We start from the raw sequence: 15241 nt of genomic DNA on the forward strand, positions 1-15241 counted from the left end.
ATTGTGTTAGTATTGATTTTAGTTATGGCTCATCTGCTGAATTTGGCTACCCAACGTGGATCTCGGGTTATTGAGGATAGCTAATTTTTGTTGGGGAATTTGCAAAACAGGGGAAAGAACACCCCCCCCCCAAAAAAAAAAAAAAAAAAAAAAAAGCAAAATCATGGAAATTCTTATCACTCCAATTATTAAAGTTGATAAGCTTTACCATTGATTTGCTATATTTTTTTCATCTTACAACTTAATTGCAATTTTCCCATTTTTGCTCATTACATGGGGTTGAAGCTTGTTGTAGACCCAGTCTAAAGAGGCGAGGCCAGAGACCATAGGCTGGGTACTTGCACTCGTCCTAAATCATAGGCTGGCATTCTTTTTGAAAAACTCTCATAAGATTTGCTTATATCTATTTTGGGTTTAGTTGTCTGTAGTTTGTCACATTGAAGTTTGAATGATGAATTTATGACGCGCATAATAAATCGAACAACAATAATAGAGACCACTAATTTTGGAGCTCTAAAAAGATCACTAATGACATGGCACTCAATAAAAAAAGAAAAAAAATACAACACCAAGGTCAAAACATCAAATCATTCCTGGTGGGGTCCACTGTCACATAATTAGTAATAGCACTAATTAGTGCTCTCACTCATTTTCCTAAATCGAAAGGTTCTTTTTGTGTTGAGCAACATTTTTTAATGATCAGTGTGTTTTGTTGAACAATTCATTTGCTTTTGTTGTTGTTGTTCGTGCTTAAATGTTTCTTGGTGATAAAGGTGTAAGATATTTCTTTTTGTCAGTATATACGGCATCAAGTAGGTAATATTTTACCTATTCAATTATCACCAAGTATATGATATGTTAATACAAACGTAGTCTACTTTGCATTAATGTTTACCTTATTATTACTAGTATATATCGTCTTGCGGGTAAGGGAAGGGTTTCCATAGGTTTTGAATCACTTCGGGCCAATTTGGGCACATGGTTAAAAGTCAATTTTTAGCTTTTACTAAACACATAACATTTGATATACCAATAATTATATAACAATACTATAAACTCATAAAATTAGTTGGAAAAATAAATCAATAGTGTACTTCCATGGTGTGTGTGAATCACATGTCGCATGCTACTAACTTTAAATCTATACTATACATTTACTTTCGAGGTAAACTTGAAATAAATAGTTGGATAAATTTATAGGGTTGGGTTTTTCTCAAATGCAAATTTGAACATAACCGTTGTGTTCGGGCTAGTAGGGTCCATCATGGATTCCATTTCGAAGATTAGAACTGGTTATTAGAAAAAAATCTCACGATAATCTTGGATAAATTTATAAGGTTAAGTTTCTCTCAAATTCAAATCAAAACATGACCGTTATATTCGGGTTAGTGGGCCTATCATAGGTTTCATTTCAAAAAACTATTCATTGTCTAGGGGTCTCATGTATATCATCTATCGAAAAAATTAGATTGATCTGATAATTATAATATTTTTATTTTATCATGTTTAAAAATAGATCGTTTATTTTTTTAGACAAATTACAAATATTGAATTGAACTAATTTTTTTTATTTTTTTATTTTTATAAATAATATGTATAAAAACTCTATAAAATAAATGATTCAAATTATTAAAATAATATTCATAATGAGTCACAAGCCTAAATATGACAATCATATGTAGATTTCAAATTAAGCCACCCCCAACCCAAATTTATATACCTACAAGATAAGTAAGATAAAGTTTATATTGACTACCCAATAGGTTACATCGTCTATGCATTGCTCATTGTCCGATCAAATGCCCAAATGACCCGATTTGTATTTGAATCATCGAACATATTGGCATGATTTGGACTATTGATGGTAAGGGTGCAAGTCAACCGTGTTGAGAGATTGCTCAAGTTCAGATTGAATTGTGTTAAGAGTTGTTTTGGTTCACTAAAGTTTGAATTGTAACATGAGATTGTTTGTATGAGTCCAATTCAAGTCAAGCCTGAATTGTTTGAGTTGTTCGAATTGCATATATATTGGATTAATTACATTTTACCTCCCTGTACTGTATCACAAAAACACATTATCTCCTTAACATTTAAAAATGTACGTATATAATTTGGAGTGACACGCAAAACATGTCTCCGTCGATATTTTTTCAATAGTCAATTTTGCCCTTAATTTCTCTCCTAATTTTCTTTTATATGCCACTACTTTCAGGCTAGGTTTGGCAAAACCTATATAATCCATCTTTTTATCTTTTTTTTATTATATCACCTTTCTACTTTTTTGCACATCTTTTCGTAAAAAGACAAAAAGTACACTTTTTTAAGACACCCCAAACCAATCCTCATTACCCCCTTTCTGAAAGCAGACAACTCAACCATCAGTAATAGCACCACCACTACTTCCACGCAGCTCAGTACCTCACCTAATACAGCCAATCCATTGCCAAATAAACACCCCCCCCCCCCCCCCCCCCCCCCCCCCCCCCCCCCCAAATAGCTACCATTCCTGTTGCAGATCCAAACAACAAGCAAGATATTAGGGGCCCAAACAGCTACCATTCCTGTTGCAGATCCAAACAACAAGCAAGATATTAGGGAAAAAAATTCAAATCACAAATGGGAAACCTAATTCTTATAACAAATTGAAGGCTAACACGATATATGAGGTGAGGAAGATGTAACCACCAATGCTTTCACTATGGCAAAATAATTCCCTTGAATGATTTTATTTTTTTTAATTTGTTATTAGTATTAATTTCCTTGAATTGATGTATGCATTTACAAATTACATGTTCAATCTAACGCTGTGTTTGGTTGGAGGATTTGAGGAGGGATTTGGAAAGGGAAAGGAAAAAGTTAGTTTCACACACCTTTTCCCTTTCCCTTTCTAAATTCCTCCCCAAATCCCCCAACCAAACACAGCATAAATAGGTAAAAATTAGCAAGGCCAACACCTTTGTTTTGTGGACAACACCCAGCCACCACAAATAGTGAGTTTTAATATGCACAGCAATTCTCTGTATTTGAGTTTATATATAGAGTCCCGCTAGGTAGCTCGAATTTACCAAGGTCAGAATGGCTTGAGCTGCCAAAACGACGTCGTTTTGAGACTTTTTTTTTTTTTTTCTTTTTCTTTGTATTCCTTCCTCTTTTTCCTCTGTTCTGAATCCAAACTCAAATCAAAATCAAAATCAAAGAGTTTTGAAAAGAATTTTGAATTGAGTAAGAAATTTTTGATGTGACATATGATATTTGATACAAAAACTTATAACTCATAACCAAACATACAACTCAAAATTCTATTAAAGCACATAAAAAAATTTTAAAAATTCGAAAAATATTTTTTGTTGAATATATAAAAATTAACATGTATCAATTGCAAAAAAAAAAATTACACTGTTCTGGTCACCCGGTCGGACGACCGATGAGACGTCCAGTTAGTTCAAATTTTCCCGCCTTCAACTGAGTTTTCAAAAGTGAACGTGGAATTAATTTTTGAAAATTGCAAACAAACACCACATTAGAACGTTATATTGGAACTAAAGTTCCAAAACTCAAACAAACAGAGCCTTAGTTTTGTCTCACACGCTCAGTTCAGTGCATCCATAACACATTTTTGTTAATTTTGACAGGATCTGTTAATTTTACATTTTATTCCAAACTATTAGGAGTTTAGTTGTATATTTTTAAATGTGAGGGAGGTAACATATTTTTGTGATAAATCATACGGAAGTAAATTGTAATTAACCCACATATATTTGAGCATGTGTGTTTTTTTCCCAACTAATTAGACTCTATGGACAATTTTGTTTTATAAAATCATTAATAATATCAAATTAAATAATTTATATAATATGAGAGAGGTAAGAATTGAATAATCAATTTGCAGTTAGAATGGTCATTATAATTTCTCAGTGAGAAAAGAAAAAGAAAAAGTTTTATACTGCATTACTTGTGTATATAATATATATTTAATATGATCTAATGATATAAATTATTTTAACATTATCTAATAATTTATATGTATATTTAATATTTTTATATATAATTCAAGTTTTGAATTGTTCAGGTTGTATGGTATTTGTGTCTAAATATATTCAAATTTAGGGCTAGTTTGAGTAAATCTAAAAAAGACAAAAAGTTAAAAAATTATTTAAAAAATCAAAAAATTATCATTATTTACAAATTAAAAATAAATAAATAAATAAATTTACACAAAAAAAGTACAAGCCAACTTACTTCTAAAGTGATGGTACAATTTGACTTTGTTTGCACAAATTCACATACGGATGCACAAACAGGGCGGTACTGTTCGGCTCATGGGGTCCATCACAGGTCTCGTTTTGATAATCTGAACCGTTAATGTGTAGAAGTTGTCGAGTATTACATGTTTATAAAAAAATCACGTTGATCGGATATCGATATCTATATGATCAAATCAGTTTTATATAAAAAAAATGCATGGTGAACAAATTAATGGTTCTCAAAAAACTAATACGATGAGATAGTTATCGATATCTGATCAACGTGATTTTTTACAAGTATATAGTACTCGACGAGTTTTACATATTGAACTGTTCCGATTATCAAAAAGGGACCTGTAGTGGGCCAACACAGGTCAAACAGCACCGTCCAATTTGATTTTGGATTGGAGGCAAGCTTCTCCCATACATGTTCTGAAGTATGCTGCCCACTGTACTGGCTATAAGTCCCAATTACTATCAGTACGCCTTGTTTGGTAATACGGTAATTTTTCAAAAAATTATCCAAACAATTATCTTTTTTTCCTATATTTTTTTTAATCAAAAAAATCAAAATGTACACTTATTTATTTAGAACACCTCAAACAACTCCTTAATTCAAACTTTTGAATTTTTGCTAAACTCTACATCGAATTCAAAAATTATTTTGTCTACGTCTTAAAAAAAATTTCAGACTGAGCCCGAGTTGCTCGATAGAGCCCGCCAAAGTTCTGAGGTTGTAGAAGCTCCTTTTCCCTTGAACATTCTGCACGACCCCTTTGGCGCTCTGCCTATTACGCCAGCTATATAACAGTGCACCTCCTTTCCTGCTCTCACACACATTGGCAGAGCTCTCCTCTTGTATTGTCTGGCTTTTTCTAGCTAGCTTGATTTCCAAGCTGCCTCTCCAATGGCTTCTTCACTTGCTCACAATCTCAAGGGGTTTGGTTCCTTCATTGTCATCCCTAAGCCCCTTTGGGCAGCTTTTCCTGCCCTTCCAGCTGCGCGGTCACTCACTCTCATACTCAACGTGAATATCTTGTTGTTTTTGTTGGTAACTTTAGCAATTAAATTTTAGAGTTTTTTTTTTTTTTTTTAAGGTTTCATCGCTTTATTATGGAGATATATATTTCTGGTCTGTAAATTTCTCTGTTTATGGTCTATAAATTTCTCAGTGTTTCAGTTGGAAGATTAGCAGCTGATTAGAAAAATCCATTTTCCTTCTTATATAACATTTTTATTTTCATTATTGTACTCTCTGAATTTATCCTTGCACTCTTTTCCCATATCAATACACCAACAAGTCACCCATTAAAAATAACTTTTCTGAAAAATGGACATGATGTTCACTCAATTTTTTACTATACAATCTGCAAAGTTATAATGTGTTATTGTGCTTGATGTTAAGATCCAAAAGCATTATACCGTAATTTTTAATTATAATTTATTCAGTAACTCACTATGCCATTAAAGCAAAACAATGTGGTTGACTTTGTACATATTAATTTAATTTAATTTATTTATTTGAGTTAATTGTTGATAAGTCTAATCTAAGGAGGGTGCAAGGCATTAGGTTCTGGAGATATTTTTTATTAGTAAGAGGTTCACATTTTGTGAAATACTTTGGTGAGAAGTCCTTTTGTTTGTTTTGAAAGATATTTTGTTTTTAATTTTACTTCTTAATTTTTTTGTTGACTATTTTTTATTGGTTGATTTTTTCACTATCTGTTATTTATATCTATCTATTCAAATTTTTTCTGTATCTGTTCAATTTTTTCCTATCTGTTCAATTTTTTTCCCCTATCTGTTTAATTTTTTGATCTTTTGAATTCAAATTTCCCTTATCTGTTCAAATATTTGTCCAAATAAAATCCATCTGTTCAAAATTTTTTATCAATTGAAACCATTGGTTAATTTTTTTAATCTGTTCAAATTGTTGTCTATCTGTTCATTTAGGTTACACATAGACAGAAAATGACTGTGGCTCATTTCCCACAGCATTCAAGAAAAGAATCCCATATCCATCCACACAGAATGAAACCATTCCACAAAATAATGATTCATTCATGTATTACTAGGAACAAAGTGATGATTCCGTTGATATTACCAGGACCAAAATAAGATTTATTCATGTATACAACATGCATATATATATATATATATATATGTCCAAAGCAAATCTTTTTTTTTTTTTTTTTTGGGAGCTTCAAAGTCTAATTAAGATACTCCACAAGAACAAATCTAGACTTTGACAACCAAATTACATTTATAGGGAACAACAATTTTGGGAAAATTAAAGCTAATTTTGATGACCTCAATTCTCAAATTAGCTTAAAATTTGAACCAAAGAGATGAACATATGTAGTAGTAATGTAGGGTCCAAATCAAGAATGGGGATTAAAAAAAAAAAAAAACGAATTAGCTGCAAAGAAATGAACAAACATTAAATGGCATTATGCCAACATTCAAGAGAAAAATATATGCATACATTTGATACTGAGTGTGGCTAATGTACACAAAAAGGAAGAAACCAAGATATGGATCATTCAAATCATAGATCATGTAAGAACATAGGAAAAAATGAATTTATAAATTACATACATAATTCAAGAATCAAATGTAGCTAAAAAACAGAGCAATCAAATATATCATACACATTTATCATCAGAAACATAAAAGTACAAGAATAGAGTCATCAAAGAGAACAAACATAAATGTGAGAGTGCAAACACATACAATGCAGCGAGCAAGATTGTGATAACTTAATTTTGAATGTTAATTATGTGTTGGTGTATAATTTGTGCATATCTATCTGATTTGTGAATTATCTGTTATGATTTATGTTCTAATTTTTAAATTGGAAGCCTTAATGACTTCAGAAACCGAAATTGATAAGTCTAATTAGGATGGCATAATTTTTAGGATCTTTGGGAAAGTTTGATTAAAATTTGATTCAAGAAAAATTAAATTTTAATTGATTAGCCTTAAGCCTTGTTTAGTGTTTAATTCTTAATTAGCACCTTAATCTAATTGACTAGTATATATATGTCAATAGAAGAGAGTTAGCTCATTCTTGAGCTCAAAATTCTGCTGAGAAAGAATTCTAGAGAGAGAGAGAGAGACTTCATTTTAAAGAGACAGGATGCTTGATCTTGGAGATTTTTCTAGGAGATTGGGGAACTAAGGAGAGGAACTCAAGTTTTTGTTAGAACAAGTTTACTTGAAGACTCTAGGTGTCACGACCCAAACCCGCCCTTACAGGCTTAACATCGTAACTGGCCAGTAATTCGAAGATTACTTACGGTCTCAAAGACAAAATTCAAAATATTTAAATATAATTGGGGCCTGAAGCGGAAGCAAAATAATAATAATAATGTCTATTGAGTCGTGCGTACATGATCAACTGTAGTAATTAAAACATTTTTAACGCACTTTTATATATACATGTACGAAGACATATCTTATAACATATGTCACACACTACATGAAGGACTTTTAACAAAATACAGATGTTAACTCAAGTGACGTGTTGCGCCCGCCTTTGGGTGTTTCGAAAAGTAAGCAAGGGGCGCCGCATCGATACTTGGGTGCGGTGAAAAATGGGCCAAGGTTCCCACGTTTTTCTAGACGAGCGCAGGTAAAGAAGCTAGTCCAAGACTATAGGTTTAGGGTAACTACTTGGAATATAAGAACCTTAACTGGTAAGACGATGGAATTGGTAGATGTTATGATTAGGAGGAGAGTTAGTATAGCTTACGTACAAGAAACTAAGTGGACGGGTGAGAAAGGTAGGGAAATTGAGGATACCGGTTTTAAACTGTATTATAGTGGTAAAGATAGACGTAGGAATGAGATAAGAATCATAATTGCCAAGGGTCTTGTGGAGAATGTAGTGGAGGTCATTAGGAAAGGGGATATGATTATGTTAGTTAAACTAGTTATTGGAGGGAATATAGTGAACATTATTAGTGCATACGCCCCTTAAGTAGGATTAGATGATCAGACTAAGAGGCATTTTTGGGAGCAAATAGATGAGATCTTACAGGAGATACCCATAGGAGAGAACCTGGTTATAGATGGAGATTTTAAGGGCCATGTAGACATAGACAAACTAAGCTATGAAAGGGTGCATGGTGGATACGTTTTTGGTGATCGAAATGAGACTGGAGAGAGTATCTTAGATTTTGCGTTGGCCTCTAACCTGGTGGTGGCCAATACTATGTATAAGAAGAGGGAGGAGCATTTGATAACCTTTAAGAGTGGGTCAGTTAAAAGCCAAATAGATTACTTCTTAGCAGGAAAACTGGACCGCCTAAGATGCAATGATTGTAAGGCGATTCCTAGAGAGAGCCTGGCCTTTCAACATAGGATTTTGGTACTTGATTTATGTTTTAGAGGGCAATACCAAGCTAGCAAGGATGGTGGGTATCGTAGGATGAGATGGTGGGACCTAAAAGGGGATAAACTAGAAATATTTAATAATAGAATGGATAAGGAAGGTACTTGGGACTTAGAAGATGATGCTAACACTATGTGGAACTTGATGGCCAATTGTATGAGGAGAATCTCAAGGGAAGTGCTTAGAAAGTCGAAAGGAACAGGACCCAGCTATAGGGAAACTTGGTGGTGGAGAGAAGAGGTTCAAGCGGTAGTTAAGGCAAAAAAAGAGTACTTTTAAAAAGTGACAGAATGATAGAATTGAGGAAAACTTTAAGAGCTATAGACTGGCTAATAAGAAGGTCAAGAAAGTAGTGAGAGAGGCTAATTTGAAAGCTTATGATGACCTATACACTAGACTAGATAGTAAGGAGGGAGAGAAAATGGTATACAAACTTGCTAAGATATATGAGAGAAAAATAAGAGATTTTAATCAAGTTAAGTGCATCAAGAGTGAGGATTCTAAGGTATTGGTGAAGGATGAAGAGATTAAGGAAAGATGAAAGAACTATTTTGAGAAACTATTAAATGAGGAACATGGAGGTACAGTAATAGGAGAAGAAATAGCCAGTAATACGATAAACCGAGACTATTGGTTTTATCGCAGGATTAGGACATTTGAAGTGGAGATTGCACTTAAGAAGATGAAATCAAATAAGGCTTTAGGACTCGATGATATCCCTATTGAAGCTTGGAAGTGTTTGGGTAAAAAGGGGGTTGCTTGGTTGACTAGGTGTTTAGCAAACTTTTGTTGACTAGGAACATGCTAGATGAGTGGAGGAAGAGTATTTTAGCGCCAATCTATAAGAATAAAGGAGACGTCCAAAAATTGCAACAACTATAGAGGAATCAAGCTAATGTGTCATATAATGAAAGTGTAGAAGAGGGTGATGGAACGCCGATTGCGAGATATAACAAATGTGTCAGAGAATGAATTTGGGTTTATGCCTGGCAGACCAACAATGGAAGCGATCTATCTTTTGAGAAGAGTAATAGAAAAGTATAGAGAAAAGAAAAAAGACATTCATATAGTGTTTATCGACCTTGAGAATGCATATGATAAAGTGTCCCAGGATATAATATCGTGGGTGTTAGAGAAAAAATGGGTGACAAAAGGTTACATTGATGTGATTAGTGTAACAACCCCGACCCATGATTAACATTAATCCATGATTAATTATGTCTAAACAGTAATTAAGAAGAAGTCCTGAGTCAATTACATGTGCATTGCATCATTTTGTGCTTATATCTGTTGAACGTAAAAAGATCTGTTCATGTTTTTAGTTTCGGTTTGCAATTTGAAGGCCTTATCGGCATCTGATACAGAAATTGATTCGATTTATGTGTTAATTAGAATTTTTAGAACCTTATGGTAGGTTTAATTGAAATTCAATTCAGAACGATTGAATTAGATTAATTTAATGCACATGTGATTTATTTTATATAATTACCACCAAGTGAGCCTATGAGACTCCCTACATGCTCCACTCATCTCCTTCTTTTATTTCTCAACACATTTTTGAGTTGCACACAAACATACAAACGTGAGGGAGAGAGAGAATAGGGACGAAATCAAACTTATCAAGAGAATTGCTTGAGATTTAGAGGAATTGAAGAGGACTTGGAGGATTAAGCTACCACACTTGTGAAATCAAGACTTAAGGTAGGAATCCACCCTCCTAATTGTGTAATTGAGTTAATTCATCTATGAATTCAAGTGAATTGGGCAATGAGATGTAATAATCAAGCTTAAGAAGTAAGTTGGAAGACCAATTCATGCATGCATGTACATTGCAATGCATTGAGAGCATGTTACTAGGAATTTCCCTCATGCATGTTTGAAATTTATCTTAATTTAGGGAAATTATCAAGTTTCATTTCAAGTTGTTTTGCAGCACTTGATCATGTTTTGAGAAGCTTTGGTTCAAAGAATTGCATGCATATCATGTTCATGGTTTATTCTTGAGTTTCAAGTTGAATTTTGTTCAATTGGCATATCTTTGGGCCATGATTTCTTGAAATGATCTTTAATCCATGTTGTTTTAAGGATCTTCATGTATTTTCTCAAGTTTTGGCCCAGAAAAATGAAGTTTGATGCTTTGAAGGTTGAGTTTGAACTTGAAGATCAAATCTGGAAATTCCAGAAATTTGATCCACGCTCGAGCGAGGGACTTCACGCTCGAGCGAGCACTCTGAGTACGTGCACTTCCGCTCGAGCGACGTGAGTCACGCTCAAGCATGAAATGTATGTACCCAGAAGTTCATATGTTTTATAGTCTGCTCGAGCGAGGGACTTCACGCTCGAGCGAAGGTCTGAGTCTCGCGCTCGAGCGGAGGTCGAGCATCTGTCGAGTGTGAACTTCATTCATCCAGTACTTTTGCTAAAATTTACAGTTCGCTCGAGCGAGGAAAGTCACGCTTAAGCGAATCTTCACTTTTTGCATGTCCGTTCGAGCGAGGAAATCCACGCTCGAGCGTGGACCCTATTTCCAGCAAGTTTTGAAAGATGTTCCAAGTGCATTTTTGCTTCCTCATTCCATCATAGGCATTCCTAGGCCATGATTAAGACCTCATAATGAGAATAATGAGGTAGAAACACACCAAAACAAGTAAGGGCTAAGTCATCATTTATAGGTGTGTAGTTCGGAATATGTTCGTTTTGTAACTATGTACGTCAAGCGCCACAAGGAAGTTGAATTGCCTACTTACGACATCTATTGTCTGTGAGTAATAACCTAGTAAAGCTATGTTCAATTCATGTATTTTCTGTATACGAAATAAGATCTTTTGAAAGAAATGTCATGTTTTATTCTATGAATGATTTTCCGATATAACAAGCATTGATGATGCTATGCCATAATTCAAGTATGTTACAAGCGACATTATGCTATGATTTAAGTATGTAGCAAGTGATATATGCCACGATCCAAGTATGATATAAGTGACTCGTTGTTATGATTCAAGTGTGCTATAAGTTCCCGGACCGGAGGTTCCTTATGGAACTGACAAGCCATTTGTACCCGGCTGGAGGTTCTTAAGTGAAACTGACAAGTTTACAAGTTCCCAGTCCGGAGGTCCCTATATGGGACTGACAAGTTATCCTTACCCGGCCGGAGGGTCTTTAATAGAATTGACAAGTATGATTTGGGGCACTCTGTGTGCAATCTATTAGCACTAAAGAATGTAATATGTAAGCTTAAGTATGAACTTTGACTTATGTATATATGCACAGAACAAGATTATGAATGAGAACTTTTATTTCAGCCACGGTTATGGGACATCATTCATTACCCCTTTACTTTGTTGTTATTCACTGGGCCTCCGCTCACTAGTTATTTAGGTATGTAGGTGAGCAGGTTCGAGATCAGGCTTAAGATGATGCCTGGGGTATTTTTGTAGTCAGCCACCTTTTGCGCCTAACGAGGAGGTTCCAGTTCAAATCATGTATTGTGGCTATGTTAATGTAAATGTGCAAGATTGTTCCTTTTGTTCTATGAACAAGTTCTTCTTTTGTACGTACATGATAGTGGTGTTTAAATACTGTACCTATGACGTCACTCGTATGTTTATAAAGTTTAAGATTTTCAGTTTCATGTATGTCTGCACAGCTCTATGGACTAAGTATGTTTTGTATATTTGCTTCCGTAGCCCCTATCTATATGCTATGATGTTAAGAGACCTTTGGTAATCCAAGGATTACTGGCCGGCTACGACACTAAACCTAAAAGGGCGGGTTTGGGTCGTGACAATTAGGGACATGTATGAAGGGGTGGTGACCACTATTAGATCGCCTGCTGGAGAGACAAATGAATTTTCTATCACTGTAAGGCTACACCAAGGATTTACCTTAAGTCCTTATCTTTTTTCTTTAGCTATGGATGAGTTGACGAGAAATATTCAGGATGACGTGTCATGTTGTATGCTTTTTGCAGACGATATCGTGCTAGTAGATGAGACTAAAGAAGGAGTCAACACAAAGTTGGAGATTTAGAGAAGAGCTCTTGAATCTAAAGGATTCCGAATAAGCAGAACTAAGACAGAGTACATAAAGTGTAAATTTAGTAACAGTAACAATGAAAGTAGAGGAGAAGTGAAGATTGAGAATCAAGAACAGCCTAAGAGTGAACATTTTTCTTATTTAGGGTCGATTATCACAACAGCGGAGGAGATTGATGCGGATGTGGCCCATAGGATTGAGGCGTGATGGTGTAAGTGGAGAAGTGCGTCTGGGGTACTGTGTGATAAACGAATACCCACCAGACTAAAAGGTAAGTTTTATAGCATGACTATTAGACCAGCGATGTTGTATGTGATGGAGTGTTGGGCAACCAAGAAACAACATGTAGATAAGATGAGTGTGGCTGAGATGAGGATACTAAGGTGGATGTGTGACAAGACTAGACAAGACATAATTAGGAATGAGTGTATTTGAGAATGGGTAGGAGTAGCACTAATAGAAGATAAGTTGAGAGAGAATCGATTGAGATGGTTTGGTCATGTTCAACGGAGACCAACAGAGGCAGTAGTGAAGAGATGTGACGCTGTAGCGATAGATAGAAGTGTAAGGTGACAAGGTAGGCTTAAATTAAAGTTGGCTAGCGTTGTAAATAAAGATATGGATCTACTTAATTTAACTAACGAAATGGCCTTTGATAGGGCCGCGTGGAGAAGAAGGATTCATGTAACCGATCCCATTTGATGGGACTTAAGGCTTGGTTTGGTTTAGAGGTTAACTCAAGTCTAACAAAATAAAATAAAGCCTCTATACAGAGGTATTTCTTGGGTAGCTTGACAAGGAGGCAGACTTGGGGACAAAGTCTAATGTTGACCCTCAATTGCTCACCTATATATATATATATAAAGAGTGAGCTAACGCCCAGTGAATAATACCAAATTAAAGAGGCTGTATGAATGAGATTCTTAATTAAGTAAATCACATTAATACATATTACATGTAAATCAAAATTAGAACGACTTGAGGTCCATCATTTCCACATTCATATCTATGTGCATATTCATATTCATGATCATGATCACATTTTCATTCAAACGGCAATTGGCCCGTTACATTCATATTCAAACGGCCTTTGGCCCATCATAATATTCAAACGGCCTTTGGTCCATTATAACATTCAAACGACCTTTGGCCCATCATTATATTCAAACGGCCTTGGGCCCAAATTATATTCTTCACAGAGCCTTATACAAAAATTAGGCATAGAATACTCATTCATAATTCAAATCAACAAATCCATGAGGTTTATACAGAAGTAGCATTTGGAAAATAACGTACTTGAAAATATCTTTACTAAGATGTTACTCATAGTGTTCAGATGCCTAGTTCACTTTGTAGTTGACCCTACACAATTCATAACACATATAGAAATCGGGTCACAATACAATTCATTCCGTTCTTTAATCCGTTTAATTCTCTCAGGTTCTTTCTAACTCTTTAGTTCATTTATAATGCTCATCACATTCCTAAGAATGCTTAGAAGTGAAAGAGAACGAAAATCGGAACATGAAACAGTTTTTCAAAAATTTCTGAAACAGGACTCTTCGCTTAAGCGCAACGTTAGTCGCTCAAGCGGACCTCTTAGTCTGTGAAAATACTGGTTGTTTGAATTCTACACTCGAGCGACAACTTCTTTGCTCAAGCGATGATAACGAATTTTGGATTTTCCGGAATGTTGTTTAAACTTCAAAACACATTACCAAGGCTCCAAATCACGCATGACTTACTCAAATATGCATAAACATTCCCAATTACATATATTTGAAGTTAGTTCCACTTATACTTCAAAATTTCATGACTTTAATTGAAATTTAAGCATTAGATTTCATGTTTTAAAAATCATCTTTTAATTCTTTCTTTGTTTTATGAAACATAAAATTGAAGCTACAAACCCCCTTTTAAAAATATTTGCATTGATGATGTTTAAATTAAAATTAAACTAATTGTTTGATTCTCAACATAACTTATAATTTATCTCTAAATTTGTCCAAATTAAATTTAATTCATTTTCTTCATATCAAGTCCAATTTCAAACTCACAAATTTTAAATCATGAATTGAACTTCCAAAGCTCTTGAAAATTCATGATGCATGTACAATTAAAACTCAATATCATGTTAAGACAACTAAATTCAAACTTAAAGTGATTAATTTCTAACTTAATTTTCATAAATTCGAACCTAACTCTTTTGCATGGGTCAAATCTTCAATAAATCCTTACTGCATGTAATTTATAGAACTCAATTCATGAATGATTCTCAAAATTAAACTCAAACTTAACAAATTTATAGAATCATAACTCACATTCTTCAACCTCGCTTAATTTTACATGCAAAACCCAATTTCTATCAATTTATATAATTAATCTTCAAATCTTTATTTTTAATCTTCTCAAAATCCACCTTGAATCAATTTTTGTTTAGATTATTTAAGAGGATGAAATTTCTTACCTTAATATGAATTTTCCATAATTTTTAACTTCAATTTTGGTATCCCACAGGACTCTCTTCTTCAGTCCCTTTTCTCTATGCCTCTTGGTTTCTCTCTCT

The sequence above is a fragment of the Camellia sinensis genome, chromosome 1 (genome assembly GCF_055761805.1).
Source record: "Camellia sinensis isolate YWXY chromosome 1, ASM5576180v1, whole genome shotgun sequence".
NCBI lineage: Eukaryota > Viridiplantae > Streptophyta > Magnoliopsida > Ericales > Theaceae > Camellia > Camellia sinensis.